This window comes from Zingiber officinale, chromosome 4B (genome assembly GCF_018446385.1).
Source record: "Zingiber officinale cultivar Zhangliang chromosome 4B, Zo_v1.1, whole genome shotgun sequence".
Taxonomy (NCBI): domain Eukaryota; kingdom Viridiplantae; phylum Streptophyta; class Magnoliopsida; order Zingiberales; family Zingiberaceae; genus Zingiber; species Zingiber officinale.
The window spans coordinates 44,479,434-44,495,319 of NC_055993.1; positions in this window are offsets into that span (position 1 = coordinate 44,479,434).

Consider the following 15,886-nt stretch of genomic DNA (forward strand, 5'->3'; position numbering starts at 1 on the left):
AAATAAATACCAAATACAAGAGGCATGCGATTCTAGTATTTCGAATTTATTTTCGATGTTGTGTTCTTTGTTATTTTTTCTTTTCCTTGTGATTTGATTGTTCCTTTTGGTTAACCTAAAGTTATTTTAGGAAATTAAATATTAGCTTTCCTTAAAAGGTTTTGTTTAGTCGGTGGTGGTTGCTCCCATATCCAAGAAGGTCATGTGCCTCGCCACGTCAGTACTGGAAACCAATTATGGAAATTAATATTTAATGGAATTAATAACTTAGGTGATATGGATCGAACGTGTTAAGTTCCGCAAGAGATCCAAGTCAAAACTTAAAAGAACAAATAGATTAAACTTTGGATCAAACGTGTTAAGTTCTGCAGGTGATCCAAGTTTAATTTAAAAGAACACATGGTAGCTAAGAAAAGGTTCAGATCTTTGTACAAAACTTTTGTACAGTGGAACCATTAGGTTTTCCGAGTAGCAACCAACAGTACCCACCATGGTTAGCTAGACGGTAATGTGAGTTAGTTGTAGCAGATGGGCTCATAACCCATAAAGTAGTGATTTCCACCTGGGAGTAGATCATCTAATAATTATAAGAATCCCTTATTCTCTAATAGTTAAGACCTCCCATGCTATTAGAATGATCGAGTATAAGGGTGTATTGCATAGCTATCACCTTAGATGGGGGTATCATTTTATTACAATCTAAGTGATAAATTTGGGAACCAAATTTTTATTAGTGGGAAAGAATTTAATATACCAAAAATATAATAAAGATTTAAATATTATTCAAATGTGACATAATTAAATTATTTTAAGAGAAATAAATATATTGGTCAGATAATATATCAAGAAATAAGAATTTATGAATTTGTAGAATTTTCTAAAAAAAATTCAAAATTTAAATGAGTTATTTAAGATTTTAAGGGGTATAAATGGATAAGAGAAAAAGTCATTTAAAAATACCAAATTAAAGTGGGAGTTCATAGAAATATTAACTTAGGTTTTTATTGTTTAACCTAAGTTTAATTCGTCGTCACCTCTCCTCTGTTCGCGACATGAACGATAGTCCCCACCCGTTCTCTCCCACATGTCACGTGATGGGCAGCCCTCTACATGGCCTATCGATGACGCGGACCACTGGCATGATACATCTTGGTAGATGCGAACAAGTCGACGCCTGCGCCACATTCCTTCTTCCCCCATTATGACGCAATGGATTAATGCTCTCGTGCCAGCACGCCATTGCTCCTCCCATTCCTTATCTCTTTGTCCTAGGAACTTATTGTCGCCACTCCGATCACACCCTACGGAAGAATGTAGCCATGTCTTCACTTGGCGATCACGTGCGATAAGCCACTTCCCGCAACAGGTGTGAAGGTGTTGGAATTCCGTTCTGTTTCAATTTCCTTGTACAAAAAATTATATAAGAACAGAACTCTTCCTAGCAACCCGCATGTTCGATCAAAGATGTGTTCGATCAATCAAGCAAGTTCTTGAATGATTGATGTGCATAGGTTATATACACTTTTATGCATGTCTGGACGCACATCTACTTGTGTTTCATTAGCATAATCTATGTTTATTGCACCTTATTTCATTGTAATGTCATACTTCCATTATATTTTATTCGGAGATCTGCTCTTTGCTTGTTTTGATTGACAGAATATTATTTGGAGCGAAAATGGAGTAAAAATGTACACGGGAGCAACTCTGAAAGAAATCCAGCCTGGGCCATGTATGCCACAAGGTCGTGTGGCCATTGGTATGTTTTGGCCGAGCCAAATGGCACGGCCATGCTAGCATCAAATGTGAAGAAAGCCACGGCCGTGTGACTCACACAACCGTGCCAAGCTCCCCATGGCCAGGCAGCACACGATCGTGCCAAATGGCACGGTCGTGCCAAGTTTCCAGAGCAGAGGAAGGCCACAGCCGTGTGAAATCACACGGTCGTGCGACCTTGCCAGAGACGAAGAAGGTCATGGCCGTGTGATCCACACGGTCATGTGACTCAACCCGGGAGGGAGCTGTGTGAGACCGTGTGGATTCCACACGGCCGTGTGACGAAGAACACAGGCCGTGCCATGCCAAAAACAGAGCTGTGCTGAATTCTGGCATATTGCATACCGTTCATAAAACGGCCATAACTTTATGATCCGTTGGAGTTTCGGGCTGTTCTTTATTCCAAAACGTAGCTAACTTGAAGATCTACAACTTTTATTCAGGTCTAATAGAGATAGAGAGACTTATCTTCCCATGCTAAATGGCACGGACATGCCTCCCAACTGCGTGTTCAACTGGACCTCCGCCCAGACTGCAGACTAAACTTTGAATTGCCATAACTTTCGGTTCGGTTGGAGCCAGGGCTCAATCCAAGTATCAAATAGAAGATAATTTCAAGAGCTACAACTTTGGTTCAGGGTGAATCATGAGAAAACCTGGTTTAGTGGGTGAAAACCTGGTTTACCAGACCCTTGTTTTCCTGGTATTCCTGGGCAGTTTGGAGGAGGTATAAAAGGGTCAAGATCCTCATTCTTTAACTCATCTTGGGTTTGGGACTTCGTCCCTCTCCTTGGGGAAGGGTTCTACCCTTAGAAGAAAACCCTAGAGCTTCATTCTCCTCCATCCCTTGGCGATCCATCCATCTCCGGAGCAAGGAGGCATCCCCAAGACATCGGAATCATCGGCAAGCTTCTCTTCTTCCCCTTCTTCTCAAATCTAGGGTTGTAAGTATGCTTTTCTTTATGTTTTGGAGCTTTTCTTCCTTATCAATGGAGTAGATCACTAGATCTAGGATATAGGAAGTATTTGTGATGTGATGGTGATATAAAACTATGTAGATTTGCCATGTTTTCTATTCAATGACTCGTTGATGCCTTGTTCATGTTTGATGTAATGTGTGTGTGAATCTTGTTTGATTGTGTAGAATTATTAATCCCATAGGGCGGATACCCTAGATCGATTATCTGGGGGGCGTACTGACAGACATACCTATGTAAGGATGATTTAGGGTATCACCTTGAAAGGAGAAGCAAATCTCCACAAGGAAGTAGGGGATCGGGCATAATCACTATTTCTATTTCTATGTTATTATATGTTAGTATGTTTCTATGTTGATTATCTGAGGGACGCATGTGATAGGCAAGCCCGTGTAAGGACAACATAGGAATCATTCCCATTTAGTAGCATAGGACATGGAGTAGGAGATCATGCCAGCTTATCCACTGCAGGGGAGAGTCGGTAATGAATCTAACTTCCTACAAGAGCATGAATATAGAGTATAGGAACTAAGCAATCTATGTAACATCACCTAGCATTACAAGGAAATCGAAATCCTAGAATCCATTATCCACCATCCTCTAAGCTCAATCCCTCTTAAGATCCATTCTCTCTCTTTTCTCTTCTCTTTCTCTTACTCTCTTTTCTCACCAATCTTAGGTTTGTCTAGATAATTCATTGTGCGAAGTTGACTAGTGCTTAATCAACAGTCCCTGTGGATATGATATCTTTTATTATTACTGACGACGTAACCGTACACTTGTGGTTCGTAACAAGTTTTTGGTGTCGTTGTCTGGGACTGTTTTCGATTAACATTAGTTGTTTAGCATATGAATTACTCTAGACATTTTTCTTTTTCTTTTTTTATTCTCTTACTTATTTTCATTATGCATTTTTTTATGTTATTTAAATTCTGCATTTTATTTTTTTTACTTCTACATGTCTATCTTGTTTTGGCTATAATCATTTAGATGGACATGTTTAAACTGATTACTAGATTAAAAGCTCTATTTCAAAAGTTTGACCAAATATTTGTTGTGAACTCTAATACTCTTTTCTGTGAATTCTATTGTGCAACTGGTCATATATTTGATAATTGTCCAATATTGCTTGACCGTCCATATAGAATGCATGTAGAAAGAAGGGGTGTTTTCTTTAACTTTAAGCAAAGGTCAGAGTAAAATTTTTGTAAAGCTTGCAATGAAATATGTCATTCAATTGAGAGTTGTTACAAGTTATTCAATTTGGGAATATTAATTGATGAACTTGATAGAAAAATAGATGAAATGACTTCATTAAATTCACACACATATGGCTCTGACTCGAATGACCCCCAATTTTCATCATTTATGGATAGAATGTTGAAAGGTTTAGAGGAGATTCTAGCTATTCAAGCTGAATCATGCAAGGATATCAAGAAAATGCATGCTATACTTGATAGTATAGACTCAATAAATAATAAAAAATCAGCTAATCTTTTAGTTTTGCAAGGTCTATAATGAGAAAATACTGTGATGAGCTTGAGGATCATGAATCTGAGACTTTGATAAAGGAGTGCACCACTTTAATTCCATTACCTCCTAATGTCAAAGATTTAGAAGAGTCTTCCCTTCCTACATCTGAACCAATTTATAGTCATGTTGTGGAGGGATGTGTAAGGATGACCCAAGAATCACTCCTCTTAGTCACACAACCATTAGTCACTTTAGATGATGTAGGACATGAACTAGTTGATGTTGAGAGTGTAGGGACTTGTGTAATTGAAGCTAAGTCTCAAGAATCACCTCTTTTAGAAAGACCACCACTTGAGCCACAACCTTCCTTATCTAAATGTCAAACCATGCTTAATGATTTTCTTACATTAGTGATTGGTAAAAGTCAAATTTAAATTTATTTTTCTATTGTTACTAATCAATTCTTTTTTGAGCATGATGGTGGCAGGACATACATTGCACAGGAGTCACAAGGTAAAGATAGTGTTGAACCTTTGAAGGAGAGCTTATTTGTTGAAAAACTGAGAACCCTTGGTAAGAAGGTTCTAAAATATCTTACCCCTCCAAGAGCGAGATTTAGATGAATCCAATGAGGTGATCGAGCTAATGACGTTAAATAAGCGCTTCTTGGGAGGCAACCTAAGTTCATTTTCCTTGTTTTCTTTTATGTCTTTAGTTCTTTCTAGTTTCTTTTCACTTCATTGATAATAAATCATACCCTCTACTTAATTTTTCTTGTCTATCTTATTTTTTGTAGAATTCAAAGTTGTGGAGGGATGTGAGCATTGGATAGAGGACTATTTTTAAAACATGAATGTCAACTATTTGGAGCTTATCACTTGGTAACTTCTCTTACTTTAAATATCCTCCACATTATTTTTAGTTTTCATTGGGACAATGAAAAGTTTAAGTCTGGGGAGATGCATTAGATGCATTTAGTTTAGTTTTTCTTTTTATATAATAAAATTTGCTAGTTGCATCATTCATCATATCATGATTGTTTGTTCCTTATTCCAAAATACTAGCATGTTTATTCTAGATTTATGTGGTTTATTGGTTACTTATGGTGCTAGTATATTTAGTGATATATCTTTTTCTATCTATGATAGCATGAAGTGAGTAATGTTTTACTATAAGATTTTAAGTATTTGTCTTATTTTAGGATCTCTTACACTTTACCAAGTTTTGATGGTAGAAAACTCTGAAAATAGTCTTGATTCATAGAACTTGTTTAGTACTAGTGTTTTCATGGTGATTTCTCAAATTATATTTTGATTATTGGATGAGGCTCGAATCATCAAAGCTCATTTGGAAAAATTAAAATATCCCAAAATTTGTGCTTATATATATCAGTGTTTAAGTGTTGCACCTTGCAATCACTTAGGAAAAATGAAAAGAAAAAAAAAAGTTAAAAAGGAAAAAAGTGAAATGAAAAAAATGTTGAATAAGGGATATAAAAAACAGTTATCGTGAGTGGAAACTTACAAGTTACCCCTTTGAGACCGAGTTAGGTTACTGGGGAAATAACTGCTATGTTTCTCTTGATATTAAGCACGCCTTTGAGACCTTGGGTAGACTGAGAAGGATAAACCAAGCGTGTGGCAAGTAAGTGCCTATCACCGGAAGCATAAGGAAAATAATTCTATGATGACTTGACTAGGCTTAGGGATTGAAACTTGATAAACATAGGCCATTATTGCACTGAGCACGGAGGACTACTACTTAGGTCATACTCAAACTACTTTTGTATCTTGCTCACCAATGAAATCATTTGATAGAATTAGATTAACTTGCTAGAGATTATGATGCACTATTTAACCACATGAATCTAGATTGGGGTTTTGCTTGAGGACAAGCAAAGGTTTAAGTCTGGGGGTGTGATGTGAGTAGGCTATATACACTTTTATGTATGTCTTAACGCACATCTACTTGTATTTCATTAGCATAATCTATGTTTATTGCACCCTATTTCATCGTAATGTTATACTTCCATTATATTTTGTTCGGAGATCTGCTCTTTGCTTATTTTGATTTACAAGATGCTATTTGGTGCAAAAATGTACACGGGAGCAACTCCAAATGAAATCCAGCCTGGGTCGTGTATGTCACACGGCCGTGTGGCCATTGGTATGTTTTGGCCGTGCCAAATGGCACGACCGTGCTAGCATCAGATGTGAAGAAGGCCACGACCGTGTGACTCACATGGCCGTGCCAAGCTCCCCGTGGCCAGGAAGCACACGGCCATACCAAATGGCACGGTCGTGCCAAGTTTCTAGAGTAGAGGAAGGCCACAGCCGTGTGAAATCACACGTCCGTGTGACCTTGGCAGAGATGAAGAAGGTCATGGCCGTGTGATCCACACGGCCATGTGACTCAACCCGAGAGGGAACCGTGTGAGGCCATGTGGATTCCACACGGCCGTGTGACGAAGAACACGGGTCGTGCCACGCCAAAAACAGAGTTGTGTTGAATTTTGGAAGATTGCATACCGTTCATAAAACGGCCATAACTTTGTGTTCCATTGGAGTTTTAGGCTGTTCTTTATACCGAAACGTAGCTGACTTCAATATTTACAACTTTTCTTCAGGTTCAACAGAGAGAAAGACTTATCTTCCTGTGCTAAATGGCACAGCCGTGCCTCCCAACCGCGGGTTCAACTGGACCTCCGCCCAGACTGCAGACCAAATTTTTAACCGCCATAACTTTCGGCTTGTTTAGAGCCAGGGCTCGATCCAAGTATCAGATTGAATATAATTTCAAGATCTACAACTTTGGTTCAGGGTGAATCATGAGAAAACCTGGGTTAGTGGGTGAAAAATCTAGTTTACCAGACCCCTATTTTCCTAATTTTCCTGGGTAGTTTGGAGTAGGTATAAAAGGGTCAAGATCCTCATTCTTTGACTCATCTTGGGTTTGGGACTTCGTCCCTCTCCTTGGAGAAGGGTTCTCCCCTTAGGGGAAAACTCTAGAGCTTCATTCTCCTCCATCCCTTGCTGATCCATCCATCTCCGGAGCAAGGAGGCATTCCCAAGACATCGGAATCATCGGCAAGCATCTCTTCTTCCCCTTCTTCTCAAATCTAGGGTTGTAAGTATGCTTTTCTTATATTGGGGATGTTATTCCTTAGCAATGGAGTATATCTCTAGACCTAAGATATAGGAAGTATTTGTGATGTGATGGTGATATAAAACTATGTAGATTTGCCATGTTTTCTATTCAATGACTTGTTGATGCCTTGTTAATGTTTGATGTAATGTGTGTATGAATCTTGTTTATATCTTTTGCATGTTTTATCAAATGATTGTGTAGAATTGTTAATCCCGTAGAGGGGATACCCTAGATTGATTATTCGAGGGATGTACGTGACAGACATGCCCGTGTAAGGATGATTTAGGGTATCACCTTAAAAGGAGAAGCAAATCTCCACAAGGAAGTATGGGATCTGGCATAATCACTATTTCTATTTCTATGTTATTGTGTGTTAGTGTGTTTCTATGTTGATTATTCGAGGGACGCACGTGATAGGCAAGCTCATGTAAGGACAACATAGGAATCATTCCCATTTAGTAGCATAGGACATGGAGTAGGAGATCATACCGGCTTATCCACTGCAGGGGAGAGTCGGTAATGAATCTAACTTCCTACAAGAGCATGAACATAGAGGATAGGGACTAAGTAATCTATATAACATCACCTAGCATTACAAGGAAACTAAAATCCTAGAATCCATCATCCACCATCCTCTAAGCTCAATCCCTCTTAAGATCCATTCTCTCTCTTTTCTCTTCTCTTTCTCTTACTCTCTTTTCTCACCAATCTTAGGTTTGTTTAGATAATTTGTTGTGCGAAGTTGACTAGTGCTTAATTAACAGTCCCTGTGGATACGATATCTTTTATTATTACTGACGACGTAATCGTACACTTGCGGTTCGTAACAATGATCAAAGCACACCTTGATCGAAGTACAAGATCGCTAGCCTCTTGTGTTGGTATTCAAAACGAATACAAAGAAAAAGAAACTAGATACGCAGCAAAATTAAAAAACTAGTTATACTTTGTCCTTTATAGCTAAAGACCTCTTGATCTTCTGCCATATTTCTCTCCTCTTCTTGGAGGTCGTGTGGGCGACGATCTACCAAGACAACACCACCCTTCTTCTCTTCTCGGTTTCCAAACCGTCGGCTATAAAAGGAGGCTCTAGGATGGGGCACCTTCTAATCTTCTTTCTTTTCTTCCTCCTCTTCCTCTTCCTCCAGTTCTTCCTCTTCTTCAAGTTCTTCCTCTTCTTCAAGCCGCCACCCACAAGGAGGAGAAAGGGGGCGCTGGCCACAAAGAAGGAGGAGGAGAAGCGGGGCGCCGACCCTAGGAGGAGGAGAAGGGGGGCGCCGACTCTAGGAGGAGGAGAAGGGGTTGTGCCGCTAGCCCTAGAAAGGGAAGAGGGGGCGGCAACTACAAGGAGAGAAGGGAGTTGTGGAATAATTAGAAGATTAGGTTTTAGGGGTCACAACCTACTCCTTTTATAAGTTTGCCGTCGGTTACAAGGAAAGAAAAAATAACAAAATTTTGTTTAGAAAAAATCTAAACAAATTATGTTAAACCAAACCAAGTTAAACCAAACCAAGTTAAGTTAAACCAAACCAAGTTATGTTAAACTAAACTAAGTTAAACCAAACTAGGTTATGGATGGGTGGATGCGAGACTTTATATAGAGGTTACAACAGGGACCTAGAGGAGGAATTAGTTTAGGCCTCCTGATGGGCTTGGGCTTCCTGTGTTCGCCCTGAACACCCAACTCAAGTCCATCAATAATAACTCATACCACTAAAGGGTTATTATTGAACTACCACACCAATGACATATTACAATATGGGCTCCTTCTTATTATGAGTGTATTAATCTCTTCATGTTTAAGATATTGTATGTTTGTTAATTATATGAGTTACTGACAACTCAATTAATTAACATCTAATTCCAGTAGTAGTACCACTCAACTTTATTATCATGCCGGACTAAGTCCACCTGCAAGGTTTACATGATAATCCTTATAACTCCTCAAGGGGACATAATCAACTTAAATAATTAGGACACAGATTCCTTCTATAATCAACAACACACCATATAAGGAGTACTATTTCCCAACTCATCGGGCCTATTGATTTAACGAATAAATCTCATCCATTGATAAGTTAAAGAAATAAATACTAAGTATACGTGCTTGTTATTATATTGGGATTAAGATGACACACATCCATAATAATAGAGGTTCTGTTCTTTTACGTAGTCAGTGCAAATCGAACAACCTCAAACAGTCTTGCTCAATACACACATAGTGTACTAGTGTAACTTTATAGTCAAGACAAACTAATACCAAATTACACTACAACTGTTCCAATAGTTTATTCTTATCCATCTTGGTTGTGAGCTACTATTTATAATTTATAAGGAACCAATAATATGATCTTCTGTGTGGCACTACACACCATGTTATCTATAATATAAATTAAATTGACAACTGCATCAATATATAAAATACAGACATTTGACCAAAGTGATTTTCATTTTAAAATATTTCAAAACAGATGTTCATACAAAACCTAGGCTTATAGTATACATCCCAACAATCTCCCACTTATACTAAAAGTCTATGTTGCCATAAATGCTGCCATACATCTGATTCTCATCCTTTCAACATATCTATCAAAAGCTCCCGCCGAAAGGACCTTAGTGAAAAGATCTGCCAGGTTATCTTCTGATTTAATTTTGGCGACAACAACCTCTCCTCGTTTTACAATGTCTCGTATCAGGTGGTACTTGCGCTCAATGTGTTTACTTGCCTTATGAGCTCATGGTTCCTTCGAGTTTGCTACTGCACCACTATTGTCACAATAAATTGTGATAACTTTGGGCAAACCAAGAATCACATCTAAGTCCATCAAGAAATTTCTGAGCCATACAACTTCTTTAGCTGCCTCAGAGGCTGCCACATACTCAGCTTCCATGGTGGAGTCTGAAATGCATTTCTGCTTAACACTTCTCCATGCTATGGCTCCACCTCCCAAAGTAAACGCATACCTCGAGGTTGATTTACTATTGTCCCTATCTGATTGGAAGTTCGAATCTGTATAACTCACAGAGAGCAAATCATCTGCCTGGTAAATCAGCATATAATCTCTAGTCCTTTTCAGGTACTTTAATATATGCTTTACGACAGTCCAATTGTAATACCCACTAAGCTTGTAAGATAAATATATGAAGGTGGGATTTTGCCTTAGAAAAATAATAGGAAGTGAGTTGAGGCAAAAAGGAATAAAATGAAATAAAAAGAAGTGAAGGTCAAGGATTGAACCTTGAACCTCTTATATTATATTTCATAGAATTAATGGGTAATAACCAGTTGGGATAGGAATAATATGTTGATAACAAAGGAGGGAAACTCATGATAAAGGTAAGAGTAAAAGCTAGCCAAAAGAAAATAAGAAAGGAGCAAGAGAAAGACAACTTGTCTTCCTCCCTTTCTCTCTTTCTTCCTCTTTGGTTTTGCCGAAAACTTAAAGAGGGATTGAGGGGATTCATTCCCCCTTATTTCACCATGAATGATGAGGATAAATAAATAAATAAAAATAAAAATAAAATAGAAAAAAAGGCTAAGGGAGAAGGAAAGCAAAAACTAAGTTTGCTACCTCTTCCCCCTTAACATAAAAGAGAATATGTAAAGGGAAAATTCTATTTTCTCTCATTTTTCTCATTCTCTCCTCTCCCTCACCGAAACCTCAGTTCCCCCTCTCCTCCATTTTCGGCCCCAAGCCAAGGTTTTCTCCTAAGAAAACCTAAGATACAAGGAGGACTTAGCAAAGGAATCAAGGGAAAGGAACTAGAAGAAGAGACTACTTCTTCTTCACCATACCTTAGATCCACAAGCGAAAAGGATGTAAGCTTCCCCTCACCTGTGGTACAAGGCGTTTTAAGTGTTTTTCGGATTTTATGAAGATTTTAAAACCTAGAAACAAGTTTGAGAAAATTCGGCCAAGAAGGGCTTTCAAAAATCTAATGATGTTTAAACTAGTCTTCACTACATGATAGATTTTTCTATGCTATGTAGAAGGGTTCTTCTTCATGTTTTTATACCTATATGATGCTTGATCATAGGAGTACTGAACCCTAGAATTTCGGCCAAAAATATTCTTAAGAGGCTAGGGAAATTTATTGTTTTACCCAACTAGTACAAGGGTCTCCCTATGAAATATTAAGGATCATGTATTAGTTTTTCTTCCTTAGAAGATATTTTGAAACTAAAAGAAAACCCACTCATATGATTCAGTCAAGAAAGGGTTTAGGGTTAGGAAGACCTTTAAATTTAAATAACCATGCTCATGTGATAGAATACAAAGATCTTTAAGGATTTGTATGCTTGAATATTGCTAGAATTTCATGAACTCCTTCTTAGGGTTTTTCGGCCATGATGAGATGGATAGCTTAGAAAAGCTTAAACAAAATTTTAATATGCTCAAGACCTCTGTGTTGTGTAGATATGAAAGTTGTTTAATGCCCTCATGCTTAATTAGGGTGTAGAAAAAATTAGTTGCACGACATATAACATGACTACAAGGGGTCCTAGCTTATTCATGAACCAATTTGTATATATGTTTCTTAGTAACTTTTGCCATGAAACTTACTTAGGTTTTTCATGCTTTAGGCCACTTAAGAACCTAGCTAAAGAATGGTAGGTTTCGTCCATGAGAAAAAAATAAAAGAAAAAGAGAAAAAGAAACCTAGAAAGCCTAAGACACAATTCATATGTATACTCATTATGCTTGTCTTTACATATGCTATGAAACTTGTATGACTTCATATGTTTTTATGTTATTTGAAGAAAGTTTAAACACTGATGAGTTTCGGCCAAGTAGGGTTTAAATGACCTAGAGGCCTTAGAATTTAAACCAAAGGTGTAAAATGCTTCTTATGAAAATATGATAACCTATTGCTTGTATCACATGCTTGTATAATTTTTTCATGACCTAGATGGATCATTGTAAGTCTCGTCCATGAAGGTTTAGATGCCCTAGAGACCCTAGGACTTAAATTAAATATGCTCATGTCACTCTACATGAAATATGATAAGTAGAAAGCCAAGGTTCAATTGCTATATGTTGTTTTATGACCTAAAATGATGCTAGGGTATGATTCAGCCATAACTATTGTATGATGCCTTGTATGAATTTATACATAAGGTTAGTCCAAGTTCACATGCTTGTATGCTTATTTGTAGCCCTAATGAGAACTTGTTAAATTTCGGCCATGACATATGTTAAGGGCTTAAAGAACTTAGGAACTAATTCAAATGTGTCAAATGTGTTTACCTTGTTCCTTGGTAAAAATGTTATAAATATGATTTAAAGTTGTCCATGCTTTTATGTCATATGGAACCTTGTTTCACACCTTAAGGTTTCGGCCACATGAAATTAGGGACTTGAAGAACTTAGAAACTAAGTTAATCATGTTTATAATGCTTCCTATGAAAATGTTATGATGATAATTTAGGTGCCATATGCTTGGATGTTGTGTTTAACCTAAATTAAGCTCTAAAGGGGTTTCGGCCACAAGGGTTTAGGAAGCTTAGAACCAAGATGAATATGATACCATGTTTCCTATGATAGGATAATCACAAGATACACCCTTATGCTTAATATGTATGCTTGTGATTTATGACTTATGATATGATATGCATGCTTTTATGATATGATATGCTTTGTGCTAAAAATATGCATGCTTATGTTATGATATGTGGTTAAGTTATGCATGCTTTAATGCTATGTTTAGTGCTTAAAATATGCATGCTTTCATGATATGCTATGTGGTTAAATCATGCATGCTTGATGATATGCTTAAGATATGCATGTTTTTATGATCTATGCCTAAGTGATGCATATTGTTATGACATGATGTATGCCTAAGTAATGCATGCCTTTATGATGTGATGTATGCCTAAGTGATGCATACCTTTATGACATGATGTATGCCTAAGTGATGCATACCTTATGATATGATGTATGCCTAAGTGATGCATACTTTTATGACATGATGTATGCCTAAGTGATGCATACCTTTATGATATGATGTGTGCCTAAGTGATGCATGCTTTTATGATACATGATATGTATGACATGTACTTTACTTTATGTGTGAGTGGCTTGTACCAAGGGTGGGCTCCATAAGCACCCCGGGGACTAAGGACCTCATTAGGGATGGGCTCCTAAGTGCCCCTAGGACTAAGGGCCTAGTATGTTTGCCTCGTAGGGTTCAAGACTTGCTACCTTGGACCTACAAGGTTGCGCGCAATATGGGATCCCCCTTATGTTGAGATTACTTTCAAGTATATATATGTAAAAGAAAATAGTTTTAAAGATCATGAGACATACACATGTTTTTCGGATACATGTTTTCCAAAATCATATTGCATACACCTTATGATTATGCTATGTTTCATGCTATGCTCTTGATTATGATATGTCATGATAAGGTATGATTATGTTATGTTCATGCTATACCTTATAGACATGTTTCGGCCATGGATATGTTGATGCTTGATATATAGATTTCGGCCATGGATATGATGATGCCTTGATGTACATGTTCGGCCATAATTATGATGCTTTGATATACATGTTTCGGCCATGCTTTGATATACCATGATACTTGGTTGTTATGCCATGTCTAGCTATGTTTTATGCAATGCACTAGGTATATGTTTCGGCCATGATGATGTTTGATATGCCATGACTAGTGGTGATTATATTATGATGCATGATATGCTTGAATAGAATGCTAGGTTATGCCATGATTAGTTGAGATTATGACTTGTTGATACATTCTTGATTATGTGCTGATTTTTGGTTTTAGTGAGTAGGAAAGGAACTTACTGAGCCATGAGTGCTCATAGCTTACTTTCCTTGTACCACAGATAAAGGAAAAAGCTGGATGAGTTAAAGGAGCAGCAGGAGGGGCAACGAAGATGTGTGTGGCGGTGGCTAGGCAACTAATTAAGAACCTACTTTAAAACCTTTAAGAACTATGCTTTGGTTTTGTGAAATGTAATACACTATTGGTGACTTGATGTTAAGTTTTTATTGATTTTGTTATCATGTTATGAAACCATGTTAGTGTAGTTGGGTTTGAAATAAGTTAAGAAAAATAATTTTTAAGTCTTCCGCTGTAATACGTACGTAGAGTATCGTAGCCCCGTCCCTTAGGGTTAGCAGGGAGGGCGGGCGTTACACCAATGTCCCTACCCTAGGTTACTTTGATATCTGCTAACCATGCCCATGGTAAAACAGATATCTGATCTTGTACATAGCATCGCATACATTAGGCTTCCTACAGCTGAAGCATAAGGAACTGTCTTCATCTTCTCTATCTCTTTTGGTGTCTTAGGACACATTTCTTTAGATAAAGGTACTTTATGCTGGAAAGGTAGAAAACCTTTCTTGGAGTTTTGCATGTTAAAATGAGGTAGGATAGTATCGATGTATGAAGCTTGGGATAAGCACAACATCCTTTTCTTGTGATCCCTTATTACTTTGATCCCAAGAATATGTCCACATTCTCCCAAGTCCTTCATATCGAACTGTTTGGACAACCATACCCTTACGTCTGACAACACTTTGACATTGTTGCCAATGAGCAAAATGTCATTTACGTATAGTACAAGAAATACCACCACGTTTCCATCACTTTTCTTGTATACACAAGACTCATCCGGACATTGAATGAATCCATAGGACTGGATCACTTCATCAAACCGGATGTTCCAAGATCACAAAGCTTGCTTCAGTCCATAAATGAGTCGATTGAGCTTACATACAAGATACTCTTTGCCCTTCGCAATGAATCCCTCTGGTTGCTTTATATAGATGTTTTCTTCAAGACTTCTGTTAAGGAAAGCTGTCTTGACATCCATTTGCCAAACCTCATAATCCATATGAGCAGCAATAGATAAAAGAATCTGAATAGACTTAAACATTGCTACCGACAAAAAAGTTTCCTCATAATCGATTCCCTCGTTCTGAGTATACCCCTTCGCAACAAGCCTCGCTTTAAAAGGTTTCCACCTTCCCATCTATTCCTCTTTTCCTTTTATAGACCCATTTGTATCTAATAGCTTTTACACCATTTGGTGGTTCTACAAGCTCCCAGACCTGATTCGAATGCATAGATTCTATTTCAGAGTTCATTGCATTTTACCAAGATGCTACATCTTTATCTTGGAGTGCTTCATCATATGTCCAGAGATCAACTTCATGTTCACCAAGGATCAAGTCCAAATACTCTCCCAAAAACATGAATCTATCAGGTTACCTAACAACCCTCCCACTACGATGAGGCACTACCTGTAATTTGCATCATTTGTGACACATGTTGCAGTTACTTGTGGTATCTCATCTTGTACCATTGGTACTAAAGTAGAAGTGTCTTCTCTTATCTCCTCAAAAAAAATTTTACTCATGGGCTTGTGGTTCATTACATAATCCTCTTCTAAAAATCGAGCATTAGTGTTAACAACGACCTTCTGATTTTTAGGACTATAAAACAAACCACCTTTCGTTCCCCTAGGATAACCCATAAAC